At 46.8% G+C, this 13700-nt stretch overlaps 1 protein-coding gene across 1 annotated transcript in view; it reads left to right on the top strand.

Moving 5' to 3' along the window:
• ZNRD2 (zinc ribbon domain containing 2) overlaps window positions 1-13700 on the top strand; it is a 52237-nt gene that overhangs the window by 36782 nt on the left and 1755 nt on the right. The window contains exon 2 of the transcript XR_010026394.1: window positions 13599-13656. The gene's annotated coding sequence lies outside the window, so the exon portion shown is untranslated. The remainder of the gene's footprint in view (window positions 1-13598; window positions 13657-13700) is intronic.

A 13700-nucleotide genomic window follows, 5' to 3' on the forward strand; every position in this document is an offset into this window, starting at 1 on the left:
TTAGTCATCCCCGTATCTAACCGGCTTCCATCCCAAAGGCTCAAAGCTGGTATCTATGCATCTTTCAATGCGTTGGGTTATCCCACTGTTGTATTTCCACAACAAGTTTTTCAGGTAGGCTGAGCTGAGAAACAGTTGCTTCCCCAAAGCAGTGCAGCCTCACGGCTAAAAAGGGATTTTTAAAAATAATAATCCAGTTCACACTCGCTGTCCATTACAGCACACTGACAACAAAAGCTGGGGTGAACACCCTCCAACCACAAAAAAGAAAACCAAATTCACAAAACCTGTTTAAATAAATGTATGTATATCCATTGTTCTCAGTATATATATGTATATTAGTAGCGTGTAACATGTACGTCAATAGTGCTCACAATAAAAGCACATTGGAAACAATTATACAACATATGATAGCGATATTCGTATAATAAAAACAATTTTACAGTGTGTAATAATTCAATAACGAAAACAAAATTGCAGCGTGAAATAATTCAACAACAGGAGTGCGGTACATTCAACCTGTTTCGCCAGGGACCGCTTCCTCAGGACCACGCTTATTTGGAACAGTTAGCCAAAGGCTTTCATACAATCTCACCCACTATATACAATCTCTGATATCTCTCTGGCTGAAAACTCAAGTCTACTGGATATATAGTGGGAGACTGTATGAAAGGCTTTGGCTAACTGTTCCAAATAAGCGTGGTCCTGAGGAAGCGGTCCCTGGCGAAACAGGTTGAATGTACCGGACTCCTGTTGTTGAATTATTTCACGCTGCAATTTTGTTTTCGTTATTGAATTATTACACACTGTAAAATTGTTTTTATTATACGAATATCGCTATCATATGTTGCATAATTGTTTCCAATGTGCTTTTATTGTGAGCACTATTGACGTACATGTTACACGCTACTAATATACATATATATACTGAGAACAAGAGATATACATACATTTATTTAAACAGGTTTTGTGAATTTGGTTTTCTTTTTTGTGGTTGGAGGGTGTTCACCCCAGCTTTGTTGTAGTATTTCCAACCACCGCCTCCTCTTATTGAGGTAACGTTACAGCACACTGACATTTTGTGCCCAAATAACCATAGCATGCTCCTTGACCATGTTCTGGTTTTAGTGGGGTTAAAGAGCACCTCTCTTACTGTCTTCCCTGGCCACAGAGGCTGTCAAATGAGTCTCTTCTGGTGGTTTCACATCAGAGCCAGTGTTGGACTGGGAGTCCGGAGATCCGGGTTCAAGTCCCCACTTGGCCATGGAAACCCACTGGGTGACTTTGGGCCAGTCACAGACTCTCAGCCCAACCTACCTCACAGGGTTGTTGTGAGGATAAAATGGAGAGGAGGAGGATTATGTACGCTACCTTGGGTTCCTTGGAGGAAAAAAGGCGGGATATAAATGCGACAACAACGCTCACTGTCCATTTGGAGTCCACTCGGAGTAGAGCCTTTAGTATATTCACTCAGCCACTATGGAACTCCCTGCCTCTTGATGTCAAGTAGGAACGGACGTCGCTTTGTTTCTGGCTTGCCAAAGACATTTTTATTTAAACAAGCCATCTCTGATTGACCTGTCGGGGCTTTCTGTTTTATTTTTATAGTCTGGTTTTAAATATTTTAATTCTGCATTTCGGTGTGGCTTAAAAACGGCACGGTCAGGCGCACGGCTAACTTGTGATTATGTCACGCCCACGCGTGTGGATGAACGTAGGAGGATGGACGCACGGCTGTACTGTACCACCGTCCCCTGAAGTGTGGAAAGTCAAGTGCAGTTCCTTATCTTGCTTACGGTGGAAAAGCGAGGACTGGGTGGCGCTAAGATGAAGCAGCCCTGCTTAAAAAACTCCGTTATTTCGAGGGGAAATGTCCCATTCGGATGTTTCCACATGCTGTCTCTTCAGAGCGTTATCCGCCTGCTGGCCTTTCAGCAGACTCTGTTACTTGGTTGCTAAATCTGGGGTGGTGAATTTCCATGATGAATATATATCCACCCAGGATGACTCCCGGAATCTGTTTGGGATCAGTTTACCGGGTGCTTTATTTATACTTTCTGAGCTAGAAGACAACTATGTGAAAGCTAGAGGGAGGGTGGAATAGACGGGGAAGACGGCAGGCGAGGCAAGGTTAGGAAGACAGTGTGGTATAATGGTTAGAGCAGGGGCGTTTCCCCCCCCCCAACCCTTTTGGGTCAGTGGGCACATTTGGAGTGTTGAGTGTCATGTAGGGTGACCCTATGAAAAGGAGGACAGGGCTCCTGTATCTTTAACAGTTGCATAGAAAAGGGAATTTCAGCAGGCGTCATTTGTATACATGCAGCACCTGGTGAAACTCCCTCTTCATCACAACAGTTAAAGCTGCCCTCTTTTAAATCTGGTCACTCTAGCATAGCTCCTGTAGCTTTAACTATTGTGATGAAGAGGGGATTTCACCAAATTCCCCATGTATATATGACACCAGCTGAAATTCCCTTTTCAATACAACTGTTAAAGATACAGGAGCCCTGTCCTCCTTTTCATGGTTACCCTAGTGTCATGGGCACTCTAACAAAATGGCTGACATTGGTGTGTGTGTGGGGGTGTGTGTGTTTCTTCCCTATTGACAAAATGGCAGAGGTGGAGCCTGAACATCAAAACACAAAACAACTTCTTTTCAAGCCACTTTTTTTGCTCCAACGCTCATTTCACAGAAAGCAAATTTTGGAAATGTGGACCCAGAGACATGCTTAAAAAAATAAAGATGGTGCTACAGGGTTGTTGTGAAGCTAAAATGGAGAACCAGGAAACAAATGTAATAATCAATTAAGAATTAAGGATGCATTGAGGGGTCAATGCGTGTGAGTGTTCAGAATTTGGGATCCAGATTTCAGTGGCCTAGAAATTTGGGATCTGAAGTGGGTGACAATTTTGCAGCCTGATACCTGAAGGGAGACGTGTTCAAGGGGGATCATTTAACACAGCCTTCCTCAACCTGGGGCGCTCCAGATGTGTTGGACTGCATCTCCCAGAATGCCCTACTTATTTTATGCTCACAACATTCCTGCGAGGTAGGCTGGGCTGAGTGAGTGCGACTGGCTGACGGTAATGTGTTTGGTGCGAAACAGCGTCCCTAGAGGTTGGGGTAGGGAATGCATGGATGGGGCAAATTCAAAAAATGGACCCTGGTCCCTTCTCACAGAATATAGCAGGTGCCTGATCAGCCTGGTGCTCCCTCATCTGAGGGAGATTACATGGTGGAGAGAGAAACACGCTTCGTACATGCTCAAAGGCACCGTCCTCTTCATTATTCACTCCTTCGCATTTTACTGGGGCTGAAGCCCGTTGAGCAAAATGAAACGTTGCTGTTGACTAGCTACCAATCGCTAAGGCCTGTCTGGAAGAAGAGGCAGGTTGCCAGCTGGCTGGGATTTCAACTTCCTGGCTAGTAGCCAGACAGGAGAATGTTCAGCCAGCAGAAATGGGGCCGAAAAGAAAAAGAAAAACGAAAAAAACCTGAAAACAAAAATAAAAGGAAAAGGAAACCGTCAACAAAAGAACACTGAGTGTTTTTGTTGTTTTTCTGTTTTCTATTAAGTCTTTTTTTAAAGACTCTGCATATGCTCAAAGAGACTATTTTCTTACCTTGATTTTCTGCTTAAGCTGCTACGCGGCAGAAAGGAAGACATCCTTAGACAGGCTCAGAAAAAAGTAATTTAGCCCTCTGCTGTTTATTTTTAAACTTTGCTCAGAGAGACAAGAAAAAATAAAACTCTGTGCATGCTCAGAAACACTGCAGAGGTGCTGGATATATTTTTTTAAAGGCCTCTGCATGCTTAGACAGAAAAAAGTCCTACAACTCCCAGCATGCCCAACCACCATGGTAGTGGGAGTTGTGGGACTTTTTTTTCTGTCTAAACACACACAGGATTGGGCCCTTATTCGGTTGAGAAGGGAGGCATCTTTAAACGGGCTCAGAAAGAGCCATTTACCTTGCTGCGTGTTTGTTTTTACACTTTGCTCAGGAAGGGATTTTTTTAAAAAAACACTCTATGCATGCTCAGAAGCACACTATCATGGGGCCGGATTTTATTTATTTTATTCAAAGAGGCCATCCTCAGAGCCATTTTGCACACTGCTGCTTTTTTTAAAAAAAAATTGCTCAGCGAAAAAAGAAAGCCAAATAAAACACTCCGCCAAGGAGGTGCGGCTTTCATTAATTTACTTTATTCCGCAGAGGACGAAGCCATAGAAAAAAGAGCCATTTTGCCCTCTGGTTTTGTTTTGAAATTCTCAGAAAAAGAAGGAAACCGCCATTAAACACTCTGTGCATGCTCAAAACCGCAGAGGACGAAACCATCAAAAAAAGCCATTTTGCCTTCTGGTTGTGTTTTGAAATGTTCAGAAAAAGAAGAAAACCTCCATTAAACACTCTGTGCATGCTCAGAAGCACACTATCAAGGTGCCGGGTTTTATTTATTTCATTCAGAAGAGGCCATTTTGCACACTGCTGCTTTTTTTTTTTAATTGCTCAGCGAGAAAAGAAAACCAAATAAAACACTCTGTGCATGCTCAACAACACTTTCATTAATTTGTTTGATTCCGCAGAGGACGAAGCCGTCAAAAAGGAGCCGTTTTGCCTTCTGCCGCTTTTGTTTTGAAATGGCCCAGAAAAAGAAGAAACCCCCCCCCCATTTAAACACTCTGTACATGCTCAAAAACGTTCTGCCGAGAGCTGCCATGAGCTAGCGCCTCCTGGATTCTTCCCACCCCACTTCCCCGGTTGTTCGTGGAGTGGGGCGGGGGGGAGCGTGGGTGGAGAGCTGTGCCTGCTGTGGCTTCCGCCCCCCCCTCCCCTCCCCGCCGCTCCGCCCCGCCCCCTCCTGCCCCCGTTCCGCCCCCTCCTGCCCCCGTTCCGCCCCCTCCTCCTCCGGAGGTGCCCGCCCCCCGCCTTGGCCATTCGCGGCGTGGGACTCTGCCCCCCTCGCGGAGCCCCGTGCAACTTTCTTGCGCCTTTGCGCTCCGCCCGGACTTCCTCCCGGCTCCCTTGCTTTCTGCGGGGCTGCGCGGCGCCTTGCGCGGGCGGAGACGCGCCTCCGGGCTCCACTGCTCGCTTCGTCGGGGCCCGCGAAGGCGCCGAGGATGCCCACGGCGTTAGCAGCCCATCGGCGAGAGAGAGGCGCCGGCCGGGGGCGCTGAGGACGCCGCCGCTCCTTCCAGACGGGGCCCCGGCCATGACTTCGGTGTGGAAACGGCTCCAGCGCGTCGGCAAGCGGGCGGCCAAGTTCCATTTCGTGGCCTGTTACCAGGAGCTGGTGGTGGAGTGCACCAAGAAATGGTGAGCGCGCGGCGCCCGGTTGGGGCTGGTGGCGGGCGAGGCGGGGACTCAGGGTCTGGTGAGTGCGGGAGGAAGCCGCTCGCCCGGGTGGACGAGGAGGAGGAGGAGAGAGACGCGGCGCTGAAGGGGTGTGTGTGTGGAAGTGGAGAAGGGTACCCTAACCCCTCCCCGAAGGGGGATTTTCTTCGTACGTGGCCACCCAAAAGTGCCCAAAGCTTTGCAGCATAAACTGTTAAGAACTGCCCTGTAAAGTAGGCCAGCATTGGGTTGGATCCAATGTTGGTGCTAGAGGAAACCCGTTGGAAGGAATGGGACCCCAGTCCCCAGAGGGACTAGCGTTGGGTACCAGTGTTCTCGGTGTCAACTTTGAGAACTTGTCTTGTAAGGTAGGCCAGAATTGTGTTTCAGTGTAAACGTTAACAACTGCCCTGTTAGATAGTGGGCAAAAGGCGGGACACTAATAATAATAATAATAATAATAATAATAATAATAATAATAATAATAGGTAGGCCAGAATCGTTTTTCCGTGTAAACTTTTAACAACTGCCCTGTAAGGTAGGCCAGAATCGTTTCTCCATGTAAACTTTGAACGGCTGCCCTGTAAGGTAGGCCAGTATTGTTTTTCTGTGTAAACTTTTAACAACTGCCCTGTAAGGTAGGCCAGAATCGTTTTTCCGTGTAAACTTTTAACAGCTGCCCTGTATGAGACGCCAGTATTGTTTCTAGATGCAACTAGGTAATTTTAGATCCTGGATTTAGGCTGCAATCCTATATACATTTAGACAGAAAAAAACCCTACAATTCCCAACATTGCTGTCTAAACACACCTAGCGTTGCACCTCTAATGGACTTATGGGGGAGCGGGGGGGGGGCTTTAGATGGCCCAGTGTCTCACTTCAGTTGTGAAGCACAAAACTCACATTTCTCTTTCCCCTCCCCTCCCTCTTCTATCCCGTGCTTTATAACTGCATCTGCATTCCTGATGTGTTAGAACAGCGACGAAATGCTTTGCCAATTCCGAAAGAAATAATAAGAACAATCTGAGCATGTGCGTTTGCATTCTAAATTCCCTTAAATCAAGGGATGGAATGGGCTTTGCGTCTGCTGCCGTGGTCACCTGCCCCTGTCCGTGTGGGTGGTCATTTAGGAGCCTCTGAGAGCCGGGCTCTGGCCTCCAGGTCCAGCCCTAGCATCACCTCGAATTGTTACTATTTATGCCCCAAAGTTCAGATCAGAGGGGGGTTCTCCTGGAGAAGAGGAATAGCTCTGTGTTAGGGCACATAGAAAGGGTCCTAAGTTGGATTGCCGACAGCACTTTGAAATAATAATAATAATTAATAATAGTCTGGAACCCTGGAGAGCCACTAAAAATCAATGAAGAGTAAATACAGAGCTAGATGTTTTGACTTCGTAGCTTCTTCTGTCTCCGTTTAAATCAATCCTTTAGTCAGAGCCATGAGGACTAGGAACTTACTGTATTTTTGGGGGGAAGGACCATTGCTGAGTGGTTGAGCACCTGCTTTTGTGTGCGAAAGGTCCGAGGTTCGATTCCCAGGTAGGGCTGGGCAAAAGATCCCTTTCTGAAACACTGGGAAATTGCTGCCAGTCAGTGTTGACAATACTGGGCTAGAGAAAACTCAGTTGCTGAGTCAGTATAAGGCCACCTAACCCTTTTTGTGGCAGAGGTGGGATTTGAATTGGAGGCTTGCTGGTTCCTGGTGCCAGTTTGTTGCACCAGGAGCAGAGGCAGAGGGGATCTGGTTGTGTAATTAGAAATGGATGGTTTGTGAGCATCAGGAAGTGGTGAACGGAGGTAGAAAGGAGGGACGCTTTCCGTGTTTGGTGCCGGAGTGCGCAACCTTTTCAGCTCGGAGGGTGCATGTGATGCACGGGTCGGTCGGGGCCATGCATATACATGGGGAATGCATACATGCCTTCTCTCCCCTTGCTTGTCCAGTGATGGTGACCACTCTTTCCACATGGTATCAGGTTTGCTAGGACAGAGAATTCAGTAGCAGGGTGGGTGGCCACCAACCCCCCCCCCCCCCGGCAATGAAGGCCTTGGAGGGTTGCTTGCACACACCCCGGGCCATCGCTTGAGCACCCCTGATTTTATGCATTCAAAAAATAAAAGAACAAAATGCATACAAGATTCCAGATTGGTCAAACGCCTGTCGGAAAGGAGAGGTCTTGAATCCCTTCCGAAAAAAGCTCATAAAGGAGTAGGTTTTGTAACCTCTGCAGGAAATTTGATCATAATTTCAGTGTTTGTAAAACATTTGCTCCAGACCGTTGGCGGCTGTAAAACTGTCGACAGGAAGTCAGGCTTTACTTCTTTGCTTTTTATATTTGGATTTTTACTTTCTGTTCTGTTGTTGTTAGCTGCCTTGAGTACCATTTAGCGGAAAGGTGAGATACAAATTTAACGAAGAAAACGAACAAATAATATATGATAAACCTGCCTGCTAGTTGGGCTTTGGTTGATGAGTGGGCATGAATAGAAGAGATTTGTGTTGAAAGTATGTGCCTGGAAGAGAATAGGTGAAAGATACGACTGGGACGAAACAGGTGAAATATATTTACGTCTCCCAGTATAACCCAGACGTTCCAGAAATATGGTTCAGCGTAGGGAAATCGGGTATATCTTTGCATGTCAGGAAAGAATGAGAGTGGTGGGTGACGGACGTGCTTGGAATGGTGGATTGGGAAGACGTTTAAAAAGAAGGGACCCTAGAAACTGAGGGGGGGTCTTGTAAAGGAGGGGGTGGGCTTGGTCGAAATGCAAATTGGCTTCCCTCCAACCCAAGCTGTGAAGGATGGAACCTTGTGAGCCACTTTGGCGTTGTAACTGACCGGTTTGTATGTGTCACTGATGGCTCAAAAGGAGAGGGAGGAAAAAGCAAGCTTGACTTCTCTGCTTAGTCACCTGGCGTTGATTCCGTCTCTCCGCAGGAGATTAGGCCACTTGACAAGCCAGGAATAACACAGGTAGGGTTGTTTAAAGACTCCTGTCGGAAGCCCTAAAATGTCCCTGCCTGTGCACACAGTGCTCAGCTAGATGGATAGACAAAAGGTGTCACAGTATAAAGCAGTATAAAGCAGCCTTCCTCAACCTGGGGCGCTCCAGATGTGTTGGACTGCAACTCCCAGAATGCCCCAGCCAGCTGGCTGGGGCATTCTGGGAGTTGCAGTCCAACACATCTGGAGCGCCCCAGGCTGAGGAAGGCTGGTATAAAGCATTTTCCTATGTTCCTAATTTAAGGGGTGGTTGTAGCTCAGTGGCCCGCAGAAGGTTCTGGATTTGAACCCCACCATCTTCAGCTAGAGCTGAGAAAGACCCCCTTGTCGGAAGCCCTGGAGAGACGCTGCTGCCGGTCAGTGTCAACAATACTGAGCTGAATGGACCAAACCTCTGTGTTGCTAGACTGTTCAGGGAACACTGTCTGCAGCGTCGTATAACAGCCCCCAAACTATTCTACTTCTCCCGCATCAAGCGTTTCTGGTTCTCTGGCACACCAATTTGGGGTGCTGCTCCCCTCCCCCTCAATCTCAGGAGTACAAGTGAAGACTTGTCTATGATCACCCGATGCTCAGTAGCCAAAGAAATGCATTCTGTGCATGCTCAGTGAAACGGTGACTGGGTTTGCTCAGTTCACTAAACCCTGCAAGTGGGAAACGAGATAGGTTAAGTAGGAGTCCCCGTGGCACTTTGGGGAGGGAGATTTGACCCACCTTCTCACAAGCAGGCAAATGGTTTTTGGGGGTACCAGCAGAACCACGTACACCTCCCACAAACATACCCCAAGACGCCTTGCAAAGTTTCAAAGGATTTTCATTCCTCGGACTGTGTGGTTCAGTCGTCTGTTACCATGGCAGAAGGACTTTGGGGAGACGTAACTTTTTCTCCCCCCCATCCCCTGCCGTTGCTAAACTTTTGCGAGTCAACGATGAAGTGCTTTTATGGGACAAACAAATAAGGAGTGGGGGATGTTCTTTCTCTCTCTTCCCCCCCCCCCCCGTGTCTCTGTTCTGACATGGCAATGCCCTTAAAAGGATCTCCAGAAATGATAAATATTTAGTCATTGCAGAGCTAAAAATGGAAAAGGGAGGGTGAAAGCCCTGAAGTGTGTGTGGCTAGAATACCACGGGGGCCTGTAAAAACTAGAAAGGATGGGGGGGAGGGTTGGGGGTTTCAGATGGGGGGCTTTGAGGGTTTCACATGGGGGACCCAGCCACCTCTCCTTGGGATAAATGGGCTCCCCGTCTTGAAAGTTTTATTCCTCCCTTATAGCTCAAGTTCTTTTGAGTATTCTGGTCCTCAGCCCCACCCTGGTTCCCATGACTTGGCAAGATTTCGCCCAGCCTTTTCAGTGCAAAGTGTAGCGTAGGGTGGGGTGGATAAGGCAGCCGACACAGTGTTTAGTGTTTTTTTTGGGGGGTGGGGGTTAAAAAGAAGTGCTGGGTTTTAAGCCAGCCTGAGAGTGTTTATTTCAAATGCTTCCGTTGAGGGAGCTACTTCTAGTTTTGTCGCAAAGGACTAGGCACTCTGCACATGTTCAGAGGTCCCCGTTATTGCTCTGAGCCTGAGCTTGTACATTGGGGATGGGTGATTGATTGCCCTCTTGCAATTTGCCAACGTATCTTTCTCGAATACCTAAAATTGGAGAGAAGTAGGGGGAATGATGCTACCCAGAGTAGAAGTTCTACTCTGTGCGCTGTAAGAGAGAGAGAGAGAGACAAAGATGACTGGGATTCCTCAGGAGTAAGAAGGACTCATCATCATCATCATTATTATTATTATTATTATTATTATTATTATTATTATTATATCTCATGGCTCAGCCCTAGGATTGAAAATGGGAAGGCGTTTTAAGCAACCCACCTGCAAAGTGGGGCGTTGGAGTGCGATTTCTGCTTTTTTGCTAGGGCAATAAGTCTGAATCCATGTGTGGGGTTGATGGAGGTTGTATTCCAACACATTTGCTGGACACCAGGTTTGAAAAAGCTGCTCTATTTATTATTATTATTATTATTATTATTATTATTATTATTTATTGCATTTTTATACCGCCCAACAGCCGAAGTTCCCTGGGCGGTTCACAAAAACTAAAATCATTCAAGCCACTAAAAACCACTAAAACCATTCTAGATCTTGCTGCTCAATGGAGTGATAAAATGTAAAAAAAAAAAAAGTAGTAGTAGTGTTGGTGAGCAAGAGTTCCTCTGGACATGTGCGGAGTTTCCTTTCCAGCATGCTGGATCCCGGTCCGTTTGAGAATAGGGTTCAGGGTGCAGGTTGGCTTGTGTCTTGAACCCTCTTTTCAGGGAATAACCTCCGCGAAAGTCTTCCTCTGTCGCTCTTTGGTTCTTGGGTGAAAGTGAAGGTAGCCATGGGCCAGCTTCAGTGATGAAGAGAAGGGCGCTTGGTGGGTGTATTGAGTTTCTTTACCAAGCCCAGAATTAACCCAGCACCTGCAGTGGATTTATGATTCCCAGCCCCCGGGGGGAGCTAAAATTAGCTTTTGGCCACTAGCCCAGAAGAATGAAAGATGCTGTTAGAAGATGAAGCCGGACATCAGAGCTTTACTCTGGTCAACAGGTTATTTAAAAAGAAATCTGGGCAGAGGGTAGGAATTTGGGCTTTGAAAACTACAACCAGGAGCCCGGACTAAGGCAGATTCTACGCTTACCATATGGTGCCCAAATGATGTAGGAGGTTTTTTCCTGCAGAAAAATGTTCTGCTGTCAAAAGAGTTTTCTGCAGAAAAGGTTCCACATTTTAGAGAGGCATGATTCAAAACACATTGATTCATACCAGCCTAATGGATGAACCCATAGTTCACGTCAAACTGGGCAACTCAAATGGATACGAAACTAGCCAAATGTAAAAATCAAAGTCGTCATTAACTTTTTTTTCAGACAACTTTCCCTACGAAAGTGCATATATGTATATATTCCGGCATGCCCAAATTAACATGTTAACAGTTTCCAATGCTTTTATTTCCCCCTTCTTTAAAATCTAAGTTACGTAAGGGGAATGTACGATATTCAGTTGTCATGAATTTCAACACATTCCAGCACAATACATTTCTAAGTAAAGCTTTGAATATGTTTGAATATCATATTTAAGCCTCAGTAACAGTGCAGTCCTGTAAGCCTTTCTAGGTTCCTCCTGATTTTAATTTTGTTTCTTAAATTAATAACAAAACAAAACTAGGAGGTTGCCCTCCACCACCATCTGTATTTGGGTTCAAAAAACTGTGTTTCTGGAGCTCATATTTCACTTCTTCCTTGCAGTTAGGTTTTGGGGCAGGTTTTCTTTCAGTCTCAGTGGGACGTTCTGTGGCTGACCGTACCTACCGTGGCGGCCATTCTATGAATGGGCAAGCCCCACCCCCAGCCTCATGACAGCCATTTTGTGAGCGTGCCCACGACTCTCCTTCAAAATTCCAAAAAGGTTGGGGTCCCCTTGACTATTGATTCAGAGCTGGTGTGATCCTGAGCTTTGGTGGAGAGAAGAGTTTTGGTTTTTTTTAGTTCAGATTGCTGCGAGTTACGACTTTGAGAACTTATTTTGAGGATTGGGAAAGGAGAAGTTCTGTGGCAATTGGAGAAGCAGATAGGAACGGCAAGGTTAGGCCTGAAGGACACCAGGGGCCGGCCTCTTTCCATGCTCATGTGCTCCTGGCAGGGTGCGGCCTGACCCTACTCAGAGGAGGATCAGTGCCGCACCCAGGGCGCCTGGAAAGAGGAAGATTAAAAAAAAAAAACCCTGTTCGAGGAAGTGCAAGTCTGCGCACGGTCCTAGGACGTCTGTTTTAAAAGCCTCCTCCGGAAACAAAATGAAGAAATATTCTTCACGTGTTCTCTGCCCCCCTGTTCCCCCGCTTGATGGTCAATTATTATCATTAGGAAAGGAATCGAAAATAAAACTGCCCAGATCGTAAAGGGCCCTATGCAAATCGATGGTGTGCGGCTGTACTCGGACTAGTGTGTACAGTTCTGGTCACCACACCTGGAAAAAGGTGATTAGAATCATAGAATCGTAGAGTTGGAAGGGGCCTACAAGGCCATCGAGTCCAACCCAATGCTCAATGCAGGAATTCACCCTAAAGCATCCCTGACAGAGGGTTGTCCAGCTGCCTCTTGAAGGCCTCTAGTGTGGGAGAGCCCATAACCTCCCTAGGTCACTGGTTCGATTGTCGTACTGCTCTAACAGGCTGGAAGTTTTTCCTGATGTCCAGCTGGAATCTGGCTTCCTGTCACTTGAGCCCGTTATTCTGTGTCCTGCACTCTGGGAGGATCGAGAAGAGATCCTGGCCCTCCTCTGTGTGACAACCTTTGAAGTACTTGAAGAGTGCTATCATGTATCCCCTCAATCTTCTCTTGTGAGTTGGAAAAGTTGCAAAAAAGGGAAACTCACTTCACAGGGACATCAGGTCTGCTGTTGCTTTGTAACACCGTGCTGAGGTCGACGGACCTTTGAATTTGATCTGAGCAAGGTGTTCTCGACTTAAACCGGATTTCCATTTTGCGGGTTGATTGAGGAAGGCCGGGAAGAGAGAGGTCTTGAAAAATACATGACTCTGGTTGTCCGCTGCAGTTGCTCAGATGAGGGATGCTACACTTGGCTTGTAAATAATAGCCATTGAACGGGTGTTGGTAGGCACTTAGAAGATTTGGGGTCTAAGCCCATAGGTCCAAACTCTGCATATAAAAATTGCACGTGCTGATTCGTATTTATATATATATGCCAATGTAGAAATAATGGCTAGGATTTATTGATGGCAAATACTTGAAAGGTTGTCACACAGAGGAGGGCCAGGATCTCTTCTCGATCCTCCCAGAGTGCAGGACACGGAATAACGGGCCCAAGTTAAAGGAAGCCAGATTCCGGCTGGACATCAGGAAAAACTTCCTGACTGTTAGAGCAGTACGACAATGGAACCTGTGACCTCGGGAGGTTGTGGGCTCTCCCACACTAGAGGCCTTCAAGAGGCAGCTGGACAACCCTCTGTCAGGGGTGCTTTAGGGTGAATTCCTGCATTGAGCAGGGGGTTGGACTTGATGGTCTTATAGGCCCCTTCCAACTCTACTATTCTATGATTCTACTATAATTCCAAATCAACATTAGGGGGGTAGTTTTCCCCATCCTAGGCCTTTGCCATGCCCCCAAATGACAAATACAGGTATGTGCAAGCAGGTGAGCCAGTAAACCATTTTATCAGCTAATAAGCTTGCCCGGTTTTGTTCCTGAATTGTTTTCTGTCCCAATGCCAGGCAGCCGGACAAACTGGTTGTGGTGTGGACCCGAAGGAACCGGCGAATCTGTTCCAAGGTACGTACATTTCTCACTTAGGACGGCGGTGGGCCAAGCAACGG

The sequence above is a fragment of the Elgaria multicarinata genome, chromosome 21 (assembly GCF_023053635.1).
Source record: "Elgaria multicarinata webbii isolate HBS135686 ecotype San Diego chromosome 21, rElgMul1.1.pri, whole genome shotgun sequence".
In the NCBI taxonomy this organism is placed as follows: Eukaryota; Metazoa; Chordata; class Lepidosauria; order Squamata; family Anguidae; genus Elgaria; species Elgaria multicarinata.